The following is a 20728-nucleotide window of genomic DNA, read 5'->3' on the forward strand; positions in this document are numbered from 1 at the left end:
GAGAGATTGTGAAAAGTGCTTCTGCAGTGGACTTGCCTTTTCTGTTTCCCCCACTATGTAAATGTCTATATATCTAAATGAGCAGAGTAATGGAGCCACCTTGCAACCAGAATTCTCCCCACTCCCACATATTAGCAGTGTGACTTTGGACATTTTTAACACTTTATTTAGCCTCCAACCTTGACTATCATGTTTCAGATGTCATTCTCTGGGTCTATGTACAATCACACTAAAATACATTGCATGGGTTGTGCTAAGATTCAAGATTAAGGTAGGTGGAATACAGGCACATTATAGACACTCAGTGATTGATGATATTACCATTCTTGCTCCCACTGGATGACTGGCAAGGATTATATTTTATTCAACTTCGTATCCTCAGCACTAGCACCATGCTTGGCACATGGTACATATTCAGGATACATTTGCTGCACTAAACTGAAGTCTGAAATCTGAGGCAATGTCTAATCTTTAAGACCTGCCCCCCCCCCCCAAGCATTATAACATCTTGTTCTCTGTGGGTGCCCAATAAATGTTTGGTTTTAGCTGTTCAATAAGAATGTATTGCGTGGTGATTAGATACTGAACTCTGATTTCACCCTCAAAGAACTTAAAATTGATTTGGAAAAGCAAGGTTTATACACATGAAACGATGGGAGAACATTGCCTGTGATGAATCTCCATTTCTCTTCTCTCCCCAACATCCATTTCCTCTTTTCCTGGCAACACATCCTGGATTTTCTTGCTGAAGTTGCCACTCCACACTCCAACGTGCTTTTAAGAGCTGTTTGGCATATTCTCCAATAAAAACGTGGTATTAAAGAATCCAGTACTATAGTCATTTCTGCCATGTAGCCATGTAGAGCTGTTCAGGGAGTCATGTGACCCAGGCCTGACCAAACGGAGTGTCACATTCCTGTGGCTACAGGACTGGTTCAGAGATGAGCAGAATGTCCTCAGAAGCTTGTCAAAAACGCGCTCTTTGAACCGAACTCCTACAGAAGTTACAAATTACTTTGACAAGCTCAAAGAATATATTATGAGCAGAGTATACCAGAAGACAGCAGGCTGTGGGATGTTCAGAGACTTCAGCTTCTTGAGAGGCCCCAGTTCCCCATGGAAGATTCTCTTGGGTTGGTGGTGATGGAACTGGGTTACCTTCTTGGAGCCATGGAATAGAGGATAATTATTTGAAAATTAGAGGATATTTGGGTCAGTAAGAAAGGGAGGATTCTACAGGCTGGAACAGATTTATAAAAACATGGAAGAGGGTAAGTGAAGAAAGGGAATATGGAAACAGTCTGGTGTGACAGGAAGGGCACTGGCCAAAAAGGTCAGGGTTCTAGTCCTGACTCTTTGCAAGTAACCATGTGGCCTTAGAAAGAGCACTTTTGCCTTTTAGGACTCAGTCTCCCCTATGTCAACGCACAGAATTGGATTCCTAGATCTCCAAGATCCTCTGCAACTCTGCCTTCCATGGGTCTATGAAATCTTAAAAGGCTGTTCACAGTTGGTATATTTAAACATCTTTGCAGAGTTACATACATGCTCTTGGAATACAGATTCTCTCTGGTCTTGAGTCTCCCCCCCCCCCGCCCCCCACTTCCTATCCACTTGCCAAAGAGCAATCTCTTTCCCTCGTGTTCTGAATGAAATGGAAATGGACAAGCTACATTCACTGAAAAGCCATGACTTAAGTGTTGAAAGCACTTGATTGTGCCCATAGAAGGCTTGTCTCTGAGTGAAAGTGATGAAAGCAGCACTAAGGGGCCGCCTGGTTAGTTGTGCTTCTGTGGGGATTAAAGCATGAGCAAGGAACTTGGAGGAGCTTTGCTCTTTCCAAGCCATCTCCCTCGACCCCCTTCCTTTTCTGTGGAAGAGACTTTGGCACCCAGGTCTAAATTAAATTCCAAGCTGTATTGTCCGCAAATCAGATACTGAATGAGCAGTATAACTGTGTCGTCTATAGCATTTGCTGAAGTAGTGCCATGTATCCCCCCAAAAAACATTCTCATGTCCATAATGCAATGAAGACCCACACTAATTCTCACCTGGGCACACATTCTTGGTTGGAACAGGTTAAAACTGTTGCAGAAAGACGTGTGGGAATAATTAGAAATCTTCAGGCTGGATTTGAACAGAGGACTTCCTCAGGCTTGTATCCCCAAATTCTAGGTCCCCAAGTCACTCTCTAACACTATTATGTAAGTTGGTTTACTGTCTGTCATCATCTTGAAGGCAGGCACATCACCTTATTTACCACTTAATACCTGAGGCTGGCAGAGAAAAAGGGATCAATAAATATTCAGTGAATGAGTGAATGAACAAAAACTAGGTGATAAAAGATCTATGCAGGATCTATGCGAGTTGTTTTAATTAATTAGAAACATAGATAGTTGTCTATCGGAGGTTTTGATCAGATGAGAAAAACCACAGATCCCACACAGAGCTGGTATAATTCTAGCTCAAGACAAGGATACCTGGCATTGTATGTACCTTCATTGTAGATAAATGCACAGTATTTAGCTTTTGGAAATTTTGAGAATCGTTCACGGTCTGATGGGTTCAGAGAATCCAGCTCGAGCACCTTTAACTTCTCTTAACTCCTTTCATTTTGCATGTTATGTATAGAAAAAGATTTGTGTTCTTAGCACATTCCCGAGACTCCCATTTAGAGAAACTCTGGCATTACTGAGATGATGATGCTTGGTTGGATATGTCTGCCTTGACATGAATGTTGGCCAACATCAAGGTCTTTGAGAGAGGGCCGGAACTGCTGTAATATAGACATTTTTGAGGGCGTCTGGGAAAGAGAGAGAAAAATCGAGAGAGTTGACCTGATGGGGTGGAGTGAGGGTGAGGCTGAACTGTGGGCTACGACTCCTTCTGTGACCTCTCAAATTGTTTTTAAAGTCGCTATACCCCTGGGACACTTGGGTGGCTCAGTTAGTTAAGTGTTTGACATCGGCTCAGGTTATAATCTCATGGTCTGTGAGTTTGAGCCCCACATCATCAACATGGAGCCCACTTTGGATCCTCTGTGCCCCTCTCTCTCTGACCTTCCTCTGCTCATGCCCTCTCTCTCTTTCTCAAAAGTAAATAAATATTTAAAGTCATTAAACTCATGGGCTCCTAGTAGAATTTTCCTTTTTTTTTTCTTGCTTAGATGCATAGGATCTGAGTTTCTCACCTGGAAATGTTGGTGTGGGATGGATAGGGGCAGTACTTATTGACCTAAGTCAGAGATACCCATGATAAGGCATGCCTTTGAGGACTTGGAGACATTATGGTCTGCAGCAGGCAGTAGTAGATAAGGAGATGTTTGAGTCAAGGTTCTTTAGATGTCTGCGGGATGGGTGTGGCTTCAGCTGACACTAGGGTTGCGTGCACATGAGAAAGCTAAGGCAACAAGACATTGATAAAAGCAAACAAAAACAAACATAGCATAACACAGCAAAAAAGATTCTGACTCTAGAACCAAACGCCCTGTACCTGAGTTTGAGTCCCCGCTGTCATACCAGCTCTACGGCCCTAAGCAAGTCAAAAGCCCTGTGAGCCGCCATATCCTCAGTCCCTACCTCAGGAGATTGTGAAGGTGACAAGAGAGGAAGCTTGTCAGCTCTTAGCTCAGAACTCTACAAGTAGTTTGCATTATTTGGAGCATAAGGGATTTCCCCAAAGCATCCAGACCAGAGAGTACCAAAGCAAGGAATAGAAGCTGGCCCTCTTGCCACTTCATCAGCAGCCCTTTTCCCAGGCTCTGAAACTTCATTTCTATTTTCAAGGTAACAACACAGATGGAAGCACCAGCTTTGTGCTTTTCAAAGGCCCAGCTGCTACTTGATAGAAAACATCCTGCCCCACGTGGCTTTATAAAAGCCAGGACATCATGACTATTTTAAATAATAGGAGTGAATTGTTACTTCCTTTGTATTTATTAGGAAAACACTGTAAATGGGAAATTGTTGTGGTGTTCTTGGGGGAGATAAAGAATTTAATTCCATGGGAATCCCATTGTATTTCCCCATCAGGGCTCTCTTCGCTGAGGAGATATGGCATTTATCATCTGATGTCTAACATGACATTGATAGTCTTGTGGAAGCTGTTAGTAGTGTTGATGGGCTGCTGACTAGAGTCATCTGAAATCAGAGCTTCAGTGAGGTGGGAGGGAGTCCGGTTGGATGGGCAACCCAGCTGTCTGTGTTCAAAAAGGATCCCATTTATTGTGTTTGGTTGTAGGAGGATCATTTTCCATCTTGGGGCTTCAGGACCTTTCTCATTAAAGCAAAAAATTCAGGGGGTCTGTGTGGCTCAGTCGGTTAAGCGTCCAAATCTTGGTTTCAACTCAGGTCATGATCTCACGGTTTGCTCTGTGCTAGGAGTGAGGAGACTGCTTGGAGTTCTCGCTCCCTCTCTCTACCTCTCCTCACTCATGCCCTCTCTCTCTCTCAAAATAAATAAATTAAAAAAATTTTTTTAAATAATAAAGCAAAATTAAAGGCTTGGCTTAGACAAATTTTAAGGGCCCTTCCAGCTGTAGTATTACATTATTCTAATAACTTTCAGCCAGTTTCATCACTGGTCTAGAGGGAAGTCATTCCTTTGCTGACATTTGCTTTGCATGCTCTTTGGATAGGTTCTGCATATGTCTGTGTGCTGCTTGCCCAGCAGGCAGCTTTCTGTCTTCAGAGTGAGATTCCAGGCCACTGAGCTCTGTTGACAACCTCAAATTGCCAGCTTTCTCTCGTCACCTGCCATCCTTCTCCTCACCCTGTGCTCTGCCCCTGGGATCTGCCTGGGCCTGTCCAAGGAATTCACATTGTCTTCTTTGAAGATGACAACCTTCCCAAGCCTGCAATAAGGAAGTGCTGGACTTAGTGTGTGAGAAATTCTGGAGGTTCTCAATGATGTCATCTTTCTCCGGGGAAAACTTTGTTTTCTTTTAACCAGCAGTTATAGGAGGAAGAGATCCTGCCTCTCCAACCAGGGATGGAGAAGAGAGTTAATGAGGGTTAGTCTATTTCCAGGTTTTTCTTATTCTTGATCTTAACGGAGAGCCTGGTGCTTTCACCAGGGCTCCCTCTGAACCCCACCCCTGTCTCTCCAACTCTGTGAGAGCTAGGTTTTTAGCTTCTGACCAGCTGCCTTCTGCCGGGTTTCCTGGCTTGTCACTCCCATCCAGCTTAGGATGCAGCAAACTGCTTAATGTGGAAAGTAGAGCAAAATGTCAGGCTCATTTCTCTAGAAGTCTCTTTCCTCTGATACCTTGTGCCAGTTCTGGCTGCCTTGGCTGTTCTCTGATACCATCCAATAGACTCTTCTTTGGTCTTTGAATTTAATCCAGTTTTTATAGTTATTTTTAATTAAAAATAATAGAAGGGTATGGTAAATCAAGCTATTGTACAAATCAGAAGCACAAATAATATACTAGGTTAATTTTAACCACGTTTTAGGAGGCAATTGCCTGGGTCCTATGGTGGAGGAGCCTCAGAATCCTATAGGACCTGGCTTGAATGCCAGTGCTAACTTTCATTAATTCATTCAAGAAATATTTATTGAGTGCCAACAATATTCCAGGTACTGTGTAATAAGCACTGGGGATATAATGGGTTTCTATTCTTATAAAGCCCCCATTGGGAAGCATTAAATAATACATTAAATAATACACAGATACAAATTATAGTAAGGTCTTTGAAGAAAAAGAACATGGTGCCCAGTCAGAGAATGACAAGGTAGAAACAATCTAGACGGGAATGATGGTCAGGGAAGACCTCTTTGAGGAGTCTCTTAGGTTGTGAGCCAAAGGCTATGTCAGAGTTAGCAGAATGGAAAATGTGGGTGGTGGGCAGGTGGCGAAGCATGCCAAGCATAAGGACCAGCATGTGCAAAGACCATGAGATAATGAAGGACTTGATGAATTCGAATAACTAAAAGTAAGGTGAATCTCTATGGAACACAGAGATCAAAGATACCATGAGTAGGATTGTGACAGACTAAGATTACTGGCCTAGGAAAAAGTTTAGGTTTTATCCCAAGAGGACTGGGAAGTCATTGCAAGGCTCCTTAAGCAGGGGAATGGTGAGATCTGATTTATTTGGTGAAGATTACATTGGCTACAGTGAAGAAAATGGATTTGGGTTGGGATAGGGCAAGATTTAGGGAAACCTGGTGTAAGGTGATTGTGGTGATCCAGCTGAGGGATGAAGGTGGCAGTGGTAATGGAGATGGGAAGAGGTAATGAATTAGAAATATTAAGGAGGAAAAGCATCAGTACACCTTGATGCTGGTTCAGATGGGTGGGTGAGGGAGAGCGAGGAATCAGTAATGACCCCCAGGTTTCTGGCTTGAACAATGCCTGGCAAGGTGGGTCCACAGTCAGTCACTATATTAATTTGCTAGGGCTTTTGTAACAAAGTATCCCAAACTAGTGGTTTAAACAACAGACCTTTATTATGTCACAGTTCTAGAGGCTAGAAGTCTAAGATCAAGATGTTTGCAGGGTTGGCTCCTTCTGGGACTGTAAGGGAGAATCTGTTCCATGCCTCTCCCCTGGCTTCTGGTGGTTTGCTGGCAATCTTTAGCGTTCTTGGCTTGTAGATACTTCACCCAGTCTCTGCCTTCATCTTTACATGGCGTTCTCCTTCTGGGCATGCCTCTATGTCCAAATGTCCCCTTTTTATAAGGATACCAGTCATATTGGATTAGGGCCCACTTTAATGACCTCATCTTACTTACCTAATTACATTCCCAATGACTCTGTTTCCAAATAAGGTCACATTCTGGGGTCCTGGGAGTTAGGGCTTCAACAGTTTTTGGGCAGTGGGGGACACAATTTAACCCAAACACTTAACATTTCTGTGCCTCAGTTTTTTCACCTGCAGACTGGGGACAAAAATACTTACCTCATAGAGGTGTTACAAGGAATAAACAAGGAGATATATTTAACGTGCCAAGAATGGTATTTGGCACATAATGGGATTCAGGAATTGTTAGTCTTTTTTTACCCTATTGCCTAATCCACAGAAAATGGGGAACTTCAGATCAGGAGGGAGGATAAGAGAATCCATTAGGGAGGCATCCCGGGGCACTTGGGTTTCATGGTTTCTCAAAGATCATGCCCTGTTAGTGCCTGCTTCTAAAATAGTGCAGTCTTGATTCCCCATGATGAGAGCAGTCCTGGGGTTGGATGGGTGATAGAGACTATGCCGCCCAGGTCAGGGAAACAGCACTGTCCCAGAGGTTGGGGCCTCTGAGTTCTAAGGACGGAATGAGTAAGCTTGGGCAAGCACTGCCTCCTCTGGGCCCAAGATTTCCATTCAAAATATCAAGTCACTATTTATTTGTTGGCTGAACACATGTTGGATGAATAAATTATAGAGCACTTACTCTGTGCCAGGCCTGTGCTAATGGCTTATATCCACACTCTAATTTAATTCTCTCAATAGCCCCATGAGATTTCATGGGTGGGGACCCTGGGCCTTAGAGAAGTCCAATCATTTGCTACACAATAAGTGGTGGAATTGATATCAGGTCTCTCTTCCCTCACCATCTGGTTCTAAACCACTATTTAGTCTGACTTCCCTGTTCTCTGGCTTTAATATTCCAAGTCTCCAAACATCCCCATAAACATGCTCATACTACTTCTTCAGCCTCTGGGGCTCCATGCATGAGTCTGGACTTCTGAACCTGGCTGCCACATTGGGAGCTTCTGAATTTCCCAGCTTTGCTGGAGAGGCCCACTAACCCTGGAAGGAGCAATTAGGAGTTGTAACCAGAGGTGTATGAATCAGAGATCCATCCCTTTAAATATTTTGATTCACTTGCCATGTATTTGAGCTCTAATCTATATTTATATCTCTATCTTTCTGAAAAGGATTTCAAAAGGGATGGGAGAAGTAGGTATGAAGACGAAGCTTCTCCTTTCTGGACAATTAGCTAGGGTTGTTTACTGCAGGATTATTTTACCCTTAGGTAACTTCGGGGCTGCTTTTTCTCATTGCCCCTAATACCATTCATTTTGTTTCAGCTGCCAACATTTGGGCTGTCCCTGTAAGAAAGAGGAATTGTGGGTGGCTCTGAGGCAGCAACCACGGCGATGCCATTCGAATATTAGAACCTGAGTGTTGTTTGGATGGGTCCCTAGTACGGGACATGGTTTTAATGGGTTTATGAGGTTTATTGTGCCCCCTCTCATGGTGGAAGGAGAAAAAGGTACAAAGAACAGTGAGAAAGGGGGAAACCTCTCTCCTTCTCCTCCTTCTTGTTTGGAATTTAAAATATAGTTTAATGAAAACACTTTCTCATCTTTAAGTATACTTTAAGTACAGTAACAATGATTTGGATCTTTTATTTTTTTTTTAAGTTTTATTTATTTATTTGAGAAAGAGGGGGCGGGAGAGAGAGAGAGAGAGAGAGAGAGCATCCCAAGCAGGCTCCACTGTGTCAGTGCAGAGCCTGAAGTGGAGCTCAGTCTCACGAATCCTAAGATCGTGACCTGAGCTGGAATGAAGAGTTGTTCGCTTAACCGACTGAGCCATCCACATGCCTCTGAGTTGGATCTTTTCATCGGAAACTGCCTTAGCATCAGGACCAAACTGCTTCCTGGAGCACAGGGTTTCCATGCCACCACACTGCTGAGTACCCGGTGCTCTTGAGGTACACATGACACAAGGCCTCCTCTGCTGGGAGTTCTGGGGGTGGCTTCAGGGGCTTGACTGTTATCAAATGTTCATCTGCTTTCAGTTTTACATTCACTGGAGGGATATTCTTGTGAACTTGAGGAGTATGTGCTTTTTCTAATGAAGGCACCTTCATCATATCTGTCCCCCACTCTGGACGTCTCCTTGTACTTTTTATTCTGGTGGCAGCATGCAGTTTATGAGGGTGCTGTGGATCCGCACCATATTTTTATTGGTCTGCAGATGAAGGCTGAAACATTTTATCTGGAATTCTTGACCTGGAAAATGAGTAATGAATCCAGGATGTACAAATGAGAGACTCCACACCTTTGCTCACGGTTTGTAGTCTGCCTGCAGGCTTCGAAACTACTGAGTGTGAAATCCCTGCCGTGAGGGTGGTGGTTATTCCCTTTAGAGGCCACCGAGGGGAAGCTGAGCAGAGGAAGGACCCTGCCTTATGAATATTAGCAATAATAAATCTTTTCTGAGAGTTGGCTATGTCATAATTTCCATTTTACAGATGAAAAAATGAGGCTCAGTGAAGTGACATTGTAGGTCCCAACTGATTCCTTTGGCAAACAGCAGAGCTGGGAATTCACTCCCACATTGTCTTGAACTAGAGCTCATATACACATGCCCACTCTATCTGCAAACTCAGATTTGCAAAGTAAAGTCGTCTCAGGTCACAGAACAGCTGATGGGCATCTTAGGAAAATAGCCTTGATCCTGACTTAATAATAAGAATCATAATCTGAACCTCAACTATTTATCTAGGGCATGTGATGAGCCATCACTGGTCTTAGTAAATGCTCAAGTGCATGACCTCGTTTCTTTGTCACAATGTTCCTAAAGAAGTGGGTACTATTATCATCCCCATTTCATAGGTGAAGAAACTGAGGTTCAGAAGTAAGAAGTGGCATGCTTGTGCCATGTTGCTAATAAATGGTACAGCTAGGGTTCAAAGCTGTGTATTTTATTTCATTTTCATTATTCCACTCTCAATATCAATGACTTGGAAATTTCTTTATCAACTGGAGATTGAAGCTGGGGGCATTTTCATGAACCTAAAGGCAACATTCTTATTAGTAAGCATTTGTAGTTTTCTCCTTGGTAGAAACATATTCTGAGGAATGACTTGCTCTTTATATCCCATATCCATATGGCCCTAATAATCAGACCTTTTTGCTCACTCTAATACTCCTTCTTTCAAGGCTCAGACAACAGCATTGTGTCCTCAGATCGTGTGAGGGCTGGCTGATTCAGCATGACTCAAATGGGGCAGGACCCTTTGCAGTGTCCTCCCGTGTTTACTGTTCCCTTCCCAGGTGAACAACCCCTTCTCCACACCAAAGCTGTCATATGATGATCCCCTTCCATTTCCCTTCTGTGACTTTGGTTTATGCTTTCCATCCCCAAAACCTTTGTCTCCATTTCCCTCCCTTGTAAATAGTCTTTAGTGATACACTAGAGAGAAGCGTATGATCCCTTAAAACCACAGATTGTTTCATCCTGCCCCCAGGGGGTCTCCCTTTCCATTCCAAAGGAGGTGAGTAATGCAGAAAGAAAAAATAGCTAAACACTCTGACTATGTAGAAAAGGAATAGTCAGCACAGTCATTTCCTGACATACATGAAGAAACCTGCATTAAATGAAAGCAGCAGAGTGTGGGGTTCTGGGTAAAAGGATTTTCTGGATACTTTAGGAATAATCTTGCTAGAGTGTACAAGTCTACTTTCCTGCTTCTGGAAAAGTGGCATACCAGGCATAGTGACTCTTTGCTGATTGAGCATTTTTCCTAGTCCTGAGGTCATTGTTCTGGGTAGACATGGGCTTCCATAGCTCCTCAGGCAGACCCAAGCCTAGGACTTCGCTCTTCTTGTGACAGGAGAGATACCTAAAGAATTGTGTCTTCCAGATGGTTAACAGACACATGAAAAGATGCTCAACATCACTCATCATCAGGGTAATACAACTCAAAACCACAATGAGATACCACCTCACACCTGTCACAATGGCTGAAATTAACAGCACAGGAAACAACAGATGTTGGGCAGGATGCATAAATGGGGGAACCCTCTTGCACTGTTGGTGGGAATGAAAACTGATGCAGCCACTCTGGAAAACAGTATGGAGGTTCCTCAAAAAGTTAAAAATAGAGCTACACTATGATCCAGCAATTGCAATACTAGGTATTTACACAAAGGATAAAAAAAATACAGATTCAAAGGGGTACATGCACCTTGATGTTTATAGCAGCATTATCAATAATAACCAAACTATGAAGAGAGCCCTAACGTCCATCTACTGATGAATGAATAAAGAAGATATGGCATATATATATATATATATATATATATATAATGGATCATTACTCAGCCATCAGAAAGAATGAAATATTGCCATTTGCAATGATGTGGATGGAGCTGGAATGTATTATGCTCAGTGAAGTAAGTCAGTCAGAGAAAGACAAGTATCGTATGATTTCACTCATATGTGGCATTTAAGAAACAAAACAGATGAACATATGGGAGGAGGAGAAAAAAAGAGAGAGGAAAACAAACCATGAGACCCTCTTAAAGATAGATAACAGGGGTGCCTTGGTGGCTCAGTCAGTTGAGTGTCTGACTCTTGATTTTGGCTCAGGTCATGATCTCATGGTTTGTGAGATCGAGCCCCATGTCAGGCTCCATGTGCTGAGAGCACAGAGTCTGCTTGTGCCTTTTCTCCCTCTCTCTCTGCCCCTCACCCACTTGTACTCTCTCTGTCTCTCTCTCTCTCAAAAAAAAAAAATAATAAATAAACATTAAAAAAAAGAGAGAGAACAAACAGGGTTGACGGAGTGAGGTGGGTGGGGGGATGGGCTAGTTGGGGGAGGACACCTGTGATGAGCACTGGGTATTTATGTATGTAAGTGATGAATCCTTAAATTCTACTCCTGAAACCAGTATTTCACTGTATATTAACTAACTAGAATTTAAATAAAAATTTGAAAAAAAACCCAATGTGCCCTCCACGAGGGTAGGATTTTCATTGTCTTTGCACCCTGCTATATCCCTAGCACCATTTTGCACACAATACCTACCTCTAAGACATTTTTGAATGAGTGAATAAATAATTTCTTTTCATTTGAAAAAAAATTTTGTCTTCTCTCTTTCTTCCTGACACCTAGAAATTTTCTTTCTTGATTTTCAACCAATGTATTTTATTAAAAACTAAAAATAATATTTAGGCTGACATTTCTAATGCTGAAGGGGTAGGGCTTCTTGCCTCACTGCCATCCTGACAGGAAGTTGACCCTGTGTCTCCAGTATTTAGTACTCAGCCATTAGGGCATTAATAAAGGTGGAGGGCTCTCTTGTTTTACAGGATTTGTCCAATGGCCCATTTCACTTAGGTGTGCAGGAAGGAGAAGTAAGGCACTTAGTAAGTACAGCACCTACAAGTTACTTCTTTTAATTCTTACAAAACCCATCAAATGTAGGTGTTCATTATCCACACCTGAGAGCCTGGGGAAACTGAGGTTCAAAGAGGGTCAGTAAGTTGCCCAAAGTCAGAGAAGAAGTGACTAAGAGAGGATTTGGGCGTAGGATTCTCAGTCTTTAATGCAGAAACTCTTCCCACCGGCACCCACTGGCTGGGTTGGAGTCCAAATATGGAAAACTCATCCCTCCCAACTTGGAGACCTCTTGGCCTTAAGCAAGGGGGGACCATTGGATGCTTGGCAAAGATACGTTCTGGAGGCCTCATCCTCCTGGGAAGGTCTAATATTACCAACATTGTCGTTGACCAGCCCAATCCTTCCCTTGAGCTCCTCCACCTGCCCCCCTCTCCCTTTACTATAAGCAGCCTGGGAGAAGATTTCTTATAATCTCCAATGTGCGTTCATTCCCCGAACCACTGGTGCCTGGTTATGCATCTTGGCCAAATGTGGCAACACTTCTTAACTTAATTTACCTGTTTGTATATAGGTACTCATGATTCCTCACATTAATATACAAGGTTTCAAGCACATTCTCATTCCCATGGTTTTATTTTGTCTCTAGGAATTTAAATTAATTTTTGAAAGCTCACTTATTGAGCATTTATATGCCAGGTTCAAATCTGTTTAGATTCATGTTCTAGTTTATCTTCACAATGCCCCTATGGAATCATTATTTCCATTTTAGGACTAGGAAACTGAGATTAAGTAACTCATCCAAAGCCCCATATATCCATGAAGTGAAGGAAATTGTCTAAATCAAGAGTTGAAATACACAACTTCTATCTTTTACTCTTTATTAGATTATTAGATTATAAAGTGTTCTTTCCACTTTTCAGGTGCTAAGAGATATGCCTAAATACACACATCAGCAGAATAAGGATTAGAACAGGCCTAAGGCATAACTTTATGGATGGAGTGTTTGTGACACAATCACGCAATCTTTCTTCAAATTCATAAGGATGCCTTCAAATTCATAGAGTCTGTCCCACATTACACCAAAGGCTGATGTCAACAGTTCCTTTTGAGTATTTTACTGTCCCAGATTAGAGTCTGTCCCACATTATACCACAGAAATGCGGTGCTGGTGACTCCATGAAATAAATCATATTTGCATGAAGTTAGGTAAAGCCCCCTCCCACCAAGGTCTGGAGGATGCCTAAGACCTTTCCTCAAGCGGTCCTGCCTCCCTGTCCACCACTAAGTGAGTTTGCTGGCTCTGTGCCCATACCTAGGCCTGGGATTTATAGTCCAGGCTGCCCTCACACCCCTGGGGGCCCTCCCACAGCCTCCAGAGCCCAGACTGTGGCCTGAAGCCCCAGTGACCCTGCTCTCCCAGGAGGCATTGCTCCCTGCTGGCAAGGTGCCAGCTTTGGGTGGGGTGGGCTAAGGTAGACTGGGGCAGGAGAGGAGCCAGTAAAGAAACAGTTTATTTCTGTGCCCTGACTTTGGCACAGAGAGACATTTGGGGGAGTTTGAGTCCTAGTGACCAGCCCCAGAAGTTTTCAGGGATTTGAGATTCCTGATTTGGCCCCGAACAAGCCCATGTAGGATCTGCTGATAGTCTCCATTGCCAGAAAACCCAAAGATGACCTGAGGTCTCCATGGGAGACCCCTTGGATGTCCACACTGGGGCCCTCCACACAGGCACATGCCCTCCAGGCAGCCAGCATCCCTCGAGGAAGTCAACTGGGGCTGGAAGGGCAGCTTGGGGTAAAACAACACCAAACTTCCCAGAGTTGATGGTTCTGTTTTATTCTTCAAGTTTTCTCCTCTCTCCTTCCTTCAATTCCTTATCTCTTTTCTCTTCTCTCCCATCAAAGAGCCGGCACATTCTGGGTTCAGATACCAGTTCCACTTGTAATCAGCCATGTGGCTGTCAGGAAACTACTTAACCTCTCCATGTCTCAGCTTTTTTTTTTTTTACCTGTAAAATAGGAATGATAAAATCTTTGCAATTTCTAAGAATCGGAAGTAGAGTGTGTTAAATGCCAAATAAATGGCAATAATGATAATAATTTAATATTGCTACTATGTGGCATGGTTGGGAAACTAGCTAAAGAATTTTACTTCATCTCTAAGTGTACATACCAGATGTATCATTAGAGATCAAGACTTTAAGGAATAAGCCTTTAATCAGGGCTCAGGGGCTTTTAAGAAGAAAAATATAGGTATTAAAGCTATAGGAAAACATTGTAGAGACCAATAAGGATCAATCACACATGTCGCCTTCTGAGTGCGAAGAACCCTCTGTTACTCTGGGTCTCTCTAGGTCTCTGGATACATGTACCTTTATCTGTCACTGGAAAAAATACACTCACAGACCACTCCCACCTTGAACCCTTCAATCCTGAAGAGAGACAAGAAATGAATTATAAGATCATTGCCCAAGCTCAAGAGAGAGCAAGAAATCCAGTGTGATGCTGGACAGGCTCAGCATTCCTGTCAGCAGAAGATTCTGTTGGCTGATGAAGCGGACCATGGGGACACGTTGGAGGTATACTAACTCTACAGGTGCAGTCTTGGGGAAGGCTGATGTCAACAGTTCCTTTTGAGTATTTTACTGTCCCAGATTAGAGTCTGTCCCACATTACACCAAGCCCTTTGTTCTCTAACCAACTGGCTTTTTATGTGTCACACACTGGGAACAGATAACCAGACGGAAACTAGGCGATCAGAAGGCTAGTTCTCCAAACCGGGCAACTTTACAAGGTCAGGGCAGTGGGCACTAAAGTGTCAAATGCAGGAGGCAACAAATAGACCACAGTGATAAAAGTTCAAGGCTAATTACTCGAGATTGAAAATGGGGGAACAGAGGTGAATGAAAGAGAGAAAGAGAAAGAAACCTCCTATCTGAAATTGAAATCCTTCCCCTGAAGAAGCACACATCTGGAATTCATTCTTGCAGCAGGCAGCCACAGACTAGCTCTCTACCAGGACCCTGCCCAGCCACCGTGTGACGGTGACTGAATACAGGCTGTGCTGTGCGTGGGGCTGATAGAATGTTTCTCTGATAAATATTCCTGCCAAAGTTAGTTTTCGAGCCATGGTTCATAAATATACAGTATTCCAGCAAAAAAGTACAGAATGTCCTCCTGGGGCTGACAAGCAAATAGTTTCATAAATAACCCTCTTGACACGTGTAAGATGTTAGCATTCTTGAGGTTTAGGGCAAGGGCAGATGTGGATTTAATTGCTCGATTCAGTCTGGAGCCACACTGGACTTGGACGTTACCTCTTGGGGGCCAATGGAAATGTTTTTCTTGGCTCGAGATATCGCATTGCTTGTCAACACTGAGGACAAAGGCTTCTCCTCAGGACATTTTGGTCCAGGGTGGAGTGCTGCACAGGTGAGTCTGACCAGATCGGCATACAAGGGGATTCGCACTGGGACATCAAATAAAAGGCATTTCTTTACCTCAAGGAAGGGCTCAGCTGAGCCACAATATTGACTGCTTTGGGGGCACTGAGTGCCCAACCCCGGGCAATGTTGACAGGGAAGGGGGAGAACGTTCCAAAGAAGCCTCCTATTTTGATAATTTTTTTGTTTTGTTTGTTTTGTTTCCTTAATTAGTGGGACAGAGTATAGTTTGTCAAAAATGGGTATTATACTGACCCCATCACATTTCTAGGATTCCCATCTCTGAGGTCCCATCACTGAAGTCTAACCTATTCATACAGTGTTATCTAGGTTGAAAGAATGAGGACATTACACTCCTGAGCATCTTAATAATCATTTCTATGGCGCCTTAAAGCTTTCCAGGCCCTTCGACATCCACAACTACAACTGAGTAGCCCTGTGAGGGAAATTGGGCAGGTGGTACCATTCCTATGTTACGGATGGCAATGCAGAAGCCAGGTGAGAGGAAGGTGACTGCACGGGGAACCCAGAGACTAAATGACAGAACAAGGATTCGCATCCAGGCCCTTGGCCTCTTGAAGTTATGTCAGTGAATGGCTTGGTTTCTCAAGCATGCTAGATAAGCAGGGAGCAGGAGCAGGGAGAAATGAGCTCTAGAGTGGGAAGATTTTGACGATGGGCAATGACAGGAAGATTTCTCAACATGCTGGGGACTCTGTTCTGAGGGGACACCTTAAGCAGACGTCTGGAAGATAATAAGCCACACCAGCAACCTTATGCTCCCTCCCTGTGACTGGAGCCAGTGGCAGACACAACATCACCTTAATGTTCTGAGGTGTGAGAAGGGCCCTTGCAGGTCTCAATTACAGTGTATCGACAGACCGCATGGCGGCCTGTTTCCGAAGACGGTTCTGAATTCGCCTGTGAAGACAGCAGCTTTAATAGTTTTTAAAAACAGGGTAAGAAATCTTTCCATCCTTTCACTTACTAAGTATATTGTATTTCTGTGCATTGACTAGAAGGGCTAAATCAGTTAGCAGTGGATAGTAAGATAAAGGTACTAGTAAGAATTGTTGTCCTCCGACAGCTGAGTCGAGTACCTGGGTTAAGCACTTGATATTTGTACCCAGTTTATCAAGTGGGCTGAACTCGGGGTGGGGGGCATCAACAGGAAGTGGATTTCTTTAGCCCTCCAGATGCTGTGCCCTTGACCATGCTACAGACCCCTTGCCAGCCCCCTGGTGGCATCTTGGACAGATCTATCCCCTGTTTTCTAATCAGTTTAGGTTATAAAAACAGTTACTGCTCTGGTTATTCACACTCAACTCAGGTATTAATGGTCCCCTCAAGGCTATACTAAAAACTTCAATATCCCCTCTCAGTCAGAGTGCCTGCACCCTGAACTCAGGCTAGAGGGACATGCAGTGGGGATGGGGGGTGGTCTCTTCTTTCACTTGTTCTTAATGTTCTTTCCTGTCCCTGTGGCTGGCTGGCTTCTTCAGAGATGGGGCTGGGGGATTAAGGAAAAAGGGACCCTCTTATGGGACTGAATTGGCCATCCGTGCTCTGTTTGGCAGGTGTGCATTTGGTGGCTCTTATGCATATACTTGCAAATTCTCAGAGGTTCAGACTGAACACTGAAGCAGACCTCTTGTAACATTCTTAGCTCTTGCCCTGTTGTCTGCTCAATAGCATCTTTCTACTGGGGGCCCACCATGAGGGCTTAGGCCCCTCTGGCTTCTGCAGCATCCCCATGGCCCCTGGAAAACCTCCTGTGTTCTTGCCTTGCCAGATGGGTGGGCTGGCTTTTCCCTACCAGGTCCTATATCCTGGCTCTACTGTGGCATGTGAATCCACCCCCCTCTAGTCTTTTGCAATGACCAACCTCTGTAGTCATGGATGCCACCAAAGGCATGCCATCCTATCCCAGCAGCCCTCTCACTGCTCTTGGCCTTAGTCCCAGGATAGCACTGGTCCTGCCATTCTGCACTTTTGTGAAGACCTGGCCAGGTGTGAGATGCTTGCCTTCACTTCTTCCGGGCATTCCCACTCTCTGTGACTGTTTCTTTTGACTACACTCACCCCTCCTTCAACACATTTGTCTTGTGAAGGGACACTTCTCTGTGCTTATCCCTGAGCTTGGGAGGGGACATGCAACAAGAAACCTTTCTAGACAATTCCCACACCTTTGAACCTCCGGTCTTCTCTTTCATTGCTTGTCAATCAGTTATTCTTGCTGTACGGGTCCTGCTACCCTATATGTTATTAAGTCTTCCCCAGAGAACTAGCACCTCTGTTTAGCATATAGGGGCACTTACCTTTTATGGTACTGAGTGTGAGAGCGTTAACTGAATTTTAGAGACAATAGGAATTTAAATTTAACATTCTATTTATATACCTAAACTTGACAACAACCCTGTAGCTCTAATTATCCCCATTTTAAAGACGAACACACTGAGACCCAAGGAGTTCAGTGACATGTCAAACGACAGCGAAGCAGCAGGAGAGTCTGGATTGGTTCTCACTCTGATCTGAACCCAAAGCCAGTGCTCTCAACCTGGGACATGAAGACAGCAAGAAAGCCATTAGCCCAAAAGTCTGCAGACCTAGCGAAAGAAAGAAGTGGGAAGGAGAAATTCTCAAATCTGTGTCCTGTTTGTATCTGTTATCCGAAAGCCTTGATTTCAGTAGTCTGTATGTGATGGTGGGGCTGGAGCAGCTCAGTTAATTTGCATCTCGTGAAAGCTGAATCACGCTGGCCTTAATTGACAAGCACAAATGGCTCTGGCAAAGGTGAGGGAGCCAAGTGCAAGGGACAACGCCGTCAGAGTTGACAACAGAAGTTTGATTAAAGAACGAGCTAACCAGGGTTCCCTGTGTGATGTCAGTCCTCTTACCGATCTCCTGCGTGTAGTCAAATGAATAATTATAGTCTACCTGAAACACAGATTTTCGCTTTCAAAGTGCATTCACATTTGTGATGTTTTTAATGTGTCCCCTACAATCAGGCAGTCAGAGCAAGGACTGCAAGACCGCCCAATTTTTACATAAGAAAGCCAAGCCCTGGGAATCCTGGAGTTCCCCCAAGGGTAAGGACTGGAGATCCCATTTCCTCCCTTCCTCTGAGTGCTTCGCTCAAGTGAGACTCTTCAACAGTATATTCAAAGAGGCCTCAAGGAAAGCAGATGTCCCTGGCTGCTCTCTGAGTTCCTGCTGGGCTGCTTTTGTAGGCACAGGGGAGAACCCTTTCCACTGGCCTGAGTCTTGCTTTTGTTCACTCTCCCTGTCTACACTCTCACTGTATATATTCAATTCCAGGCACTTTTTTTTTCTTTTTTAGGAGAAAGCAGAAGACAGATCAAGGGGTTGACAACATAGGGACAAACTTAGTATTGTGCTGTCTATCTCTAGGGGGTGCACAGGCACTGCCTCCCACATTCCCTTCCCCTCTGTTCACAGGAAGAACTGGGAGCAATAATTTCAGTAGTAGCTCCTCTTTGTTGAGCACTGACAATGACTGTGTGTTAGGTATGGTGTTAGGTGTTTCACATGCATTGTTTTCCTTATTCCCTTCAACTACTGGAGAAAGAGGGACTTCAGGTCCATAGCTTCTCCTCTAAAACCCTTGAAGCCAGGTGTGTTTCAGAATTCAGAATATTTTAGTTGTTAGAAAGGTAACATGGTTCACCTGCTCTATGTTATCCAACATCCTCAGCAGGGTCTGTGGCAGCATCTTGTTACCAAACACATTCATATTTCTGTGATGAAATGGAGAAACAGCCATAAAAGAGGGATAACATAAAGGCTATAAATAGCCTCATGTCAATATAGATCAGTTTTTGCTGCCATATCAATGTATGCCAAACTTGGTGAAGAAACTTGTGTTTTTCAGAGCTCTTTGGATTGTAGAATTGCAGATGAGGGATGGTGGGTCTGTATTATTATGCTCATTTATAGGTGTAGATATAGAAGTTCAGATAGTTTCCATGAGTTGTCCAAACTACAGAGCTGCCGAATGGCAGAGCTTGGATACAAACCTAGGCCTCCTGATTCTAGCACCTGCTCTATCAGCCACAAGACTTCCATAGTACATCTGTCCCTCGAAGCATCAGACACAATATTTGCATTAACCAGCAGCTGTAGTTTTTATTCATTGAGGGCAAGGGCAGGAGAACCTTTGGAATCTCTCAATTCAGTTTTAAGAATACGTATAGTCTGCCACAGATGGGCACTGTGTGCTCTACTTAATATTGACCCATGAACCAGCAACGTCGGCATCACCTGGGAGCTTATAAGAAATACAGGATTTCAGGGGTTCCTTGGTGGCTCAGTCGGTTGAGCATCCCACTCTTGATTTTGGCTTAGGTCATGATCTCAGGGTCGTGAGGTTGGGCTCTGTGCTGCTCACAGAGACTACCTAAGATTATCTCTCTTCCTCTCTCTCTGCCCCTCCCCCCCCTCTTTTTTTTTTTTTTTCAAGGAATTGCCCACTTATGCTGTTTCAGATCTTCCTGTGTGATGAGAAGCTTCGTGTGGAGGCTGGGCACAGAGTGGCACATTTCTATTTTTAAAACTTTATTTATTTATTTATTTATTTATTTATTTATTTTTGAGAGAAAGAGAGAGACATGGCACGAGTGGCGGAGGGGCAGAGAGAGGGAGACACAGAATCCGAATCAGGCTCCAGGCTCTGAGCTGTCAGCACAGAGCCTGACACGGGGCTCGAACTCACAAACCGTAAGATCATGACCTGAGCTGAAGCCGGACGCTCAACCGACTGAGCCACCCAGATGCCTCTCTCTTTTTTCCTCTTTAGGAAGAAAGAAAAGAAAGAAAAGAAGGGTAGGATCTCGGGTCTCACCCCAGACCTCTGAATCAGAAATGCATGTAACAAGCTCCTTGAGCGGTTTACTGGCACAGCCCAGTTTGAGCAGCTGTGGCCTGGAGCTCTTTTCTTGACTAATCTCATTTAAGCCCCACAACAACTCTGTGAGGTAGGCACTGTTGTCATCCATTTTAGACAGCTAAGAAAAGTGAGGGCCCGAGAGATTAAATAACTTGCCTAAGGTCACACGACTGGTAGGTTCCAGACATTGGGGGGGGGGGGGGGGTTGGCATGACTCCAGGGTTCAGTTCATCACCAAGCTGTCTTTTTCCTTGCAGGCAGGAAACAAAACCTGAGATACCCTCAGGGGCATTGGATGGGCCTGC

This window comes from Acinonyx jubatus, chromosome A1, assembly GCF_027475565.1.
Source record: "Acinonyx jubatus isolate Ajub_Pintada_27869175 chromosome A1, VMU_Ajub_asm_v1.0, whole genome shotgun sequence".
In the NCBI taxonomy this organism is placed as follows: Eukaryota; Metazoa; Chordata; class Mammalia; order Carnivora; family Felidae; genus Acinonyx; species Acinonyx jubatus.